This window comes from Scleropages formosus, chromosome 1 (assembly GCF_900964775.1).
Source record: "Scleropages formosus chromosome 1, fSclFor1.1, whole genome shotgun sequence".
Lineage (NCBI taxonomy): Eukaryota > Metazoa > Chordata > Actinopteri > Osteoglossiformes > Osteoglossidae > Scleropages > Scleropages formosus.
Window position 1 is genome coordinate 7,059,886 of NC_041806.1, and position 2,556 is coordinate 7,062,441.

The window sequence follows — 2,556 nt, forward strand, 5'->3', positions numbered from 1 at the left end:
ATGACATTAAGATGCTGTTTGTAATACTATTTCCATTGTTTCTGCCAGGAAAAGACCCAGAGTGTTTCACTGTGAGCTGTGATGTTGGACAGACTGTCACTTTACCCTGTAATCACACCATGTCCGACTGCTCCATGGTCACCTGGTTATTGGATTCCACTGAACTAGTTGCTCACGGAAACGTAACAGACAAACAGAGATCTGGAAGACTGACATTGGGGTCTGACTGCTCTCTACACATTAAGAACCTGAACACTGAAGATACTGGACTGTACTTCTGTCGACTGTTTCACAGTAACAACAATTACACTGATATTTCTGGTATTTCTCTGTCTGTTGGCAAAAGTAAGTATTTCTCTGAATCTCACTGTGTTATAAAAGTCTTTATCAAAACTGAACCTTTTGTCACTGAAAACTAAATGTTTCTCACCGGGGACCAAAATACTGCAAGAACATTAAGAATATATAAAATATTATCGAATATTGTATGAGAAATACAAAACAAAACTTGTGTTCGATCGTTTCATCACAAATGAGGTAAAGATGGTGATAAAAATGAAAGTGTCGATCAACTTGGAGATCAACTGATCAAACATCTGCTGAGATATCGATCCTTTATCTGTACAAAATGTAAGAAATGCGTAATTTTTTATGTTAATTACAAGGTATGTAATAAAATAAGAAAGAGAACGCAGGTATATGGAAACTGAAGACTGGTAGGAAATGTGTTTCTCTTTTCCTGAACTCAACAACCTACAATTCAGCAGCATCTAGGCATGTGTTTCTGTGTATTAATACTGTAGACTTTAATATTACATATTAATAATGAACAAATAATTATTGAAACCTGCCCTGTAAATGAGTATCTGAACGACACTGTAACACGGAACTTTACATCTTATACTCATTGTTTGTCTGACAGAAACCAATACAAACTGCTTCACCCCTGTAGTGTCTCCATCCACTGTCTCTCCTACAGGTACTGTAATTACTGTATTGTATTTGTACATAGATTAAATATTGTTGTCCACAAAGTAGTACAAAATAAGATGGATTGTTTGCATGAAAGAACTTAAAATAATAATTCTTAAAACCCACCCTGTAAATTAGGTTATCTTAACAACACTGTAATACAGGACTTCATATCTACTGCTGTTTGTTTGGCTGACAGATACAAAGACAAAGTCCACCACCCCTGTAGAGTCTTCATCCACCATCTCTCCTACAGGTACTGTAATTATATTTGTCATATACATAATTAATCTCTCCTACCATAACATTTCATCTGTTTTGATGAAGCACCGTATAATTTGACAAACGATGTATAATACGTAATTTTTAAAACGTTTGACAGTGAAAACTGATTCTCACTAGCAAGAACTGCAAGAACATTAATATAAATGTTACTGCATATAAGTACAAAACTTGTGTTTGATCGTTTCATTGCCAGTGAGGAAAACATCATTTGAAAATTAGTGTAAACTGATAGAACATCTACTGAGTTACCAGTCATTTATCTGTACAAAAAAATTGGTCATTATTCTCGGTTAATAACTAGGGTATGGAATAAAATAAGAAACAGAACGCTGGTATATTGAGGAAACTGAAGACTTGTTGTCCGGTAGGAAATGTACAAAGCCACCACCAGGGGGCAGAGTAGCCAGGGCTCAATTAAACTGCTTAAAGATCAGATTCCCAAGACAAATGAGGCACCTCCGCAACCAGAACAGAACACTTTTACAACTATTACACACACACTAAAAGTAAAATAAAACTGAAGCAGAGGGGAAACTCTGTTCTGCAGCAGAATTGAAAGAATTTTTTACAGTAAAACCCACCCTGTAAATTAGGTTATGTGAGCAACACTGTAACATGGAACTTTGCATCTGATACTCTTTATTTCTCTGACAGATACCAAGATGAAGTCCACCACCCCTGAAGTGTCTCCAGCCACTGTCTCTCCTAGAGGTACTGTAATTACTGTATTATATTTTGTTATATACATTAAATGTCCACAAAGTGGCACAAAATAAGGTGGATTGTTTGCATGAAAGAATTGAAAAAATAATTCTTAAAACCCACCCTGTAAATTAGGTCATGTGAGCGACACTTCATATCTTCTGCTGTTTGTTTGACTTGAGTTAAAACTGATTCTAAAATTGTCTTGGATGTCTGTGTATTTTTACTCATGGTGTACCCTCCCTTAGCCTTGTGCGCAATAATACTGGAATACGCTCTGGATCCTCACCTCCCTTACTGGTATAGGTGGTAATTAAGACTCGGCAGGTGGACGTGAACAGGTTGCTTTCTGTGATATTGACAGAAAGAGAGATAAAGGGCATCTATCCATTGTCAACAAACAGTTATCCCAGGCAGGGTCACATGATTATGACTTCACACATACAGGTGTTCTACACAACAGAAAAAAATCACTGTTTTAATAACAAATGAACACAGTAGACATAAGGAGCTCATTTTGAAAGATTAGCCTCTACCATCATTAAAAATATAAGGCCTTCATATTTGTTCCATTCTTTACTAGTGTTTATCATACAT

General features: G+C 36.1%; 1 long non-coding RNA gene across 1 annotated transcript; it reads left to right on the forward strand.

Moving 5' to 3' along the window:
• The first annotated feature begins 309 nt into the window (after window positions 1-309).
• Window positions 310-1,211, forward strand: LOC114911259 (uncharacterized). Its single transcript, XR_003797917.1, has 3 exons — window positions 310-345; window positions 923-979; window positions 1,172-1,211. It is a non-coding gene; the product is annotated as an uncharacterized LOC114911259 (long non-coding RNA).
• The last annotated feature ends 1,345 nt before the right edge of the window (window positions 1,212-2,556 follow it).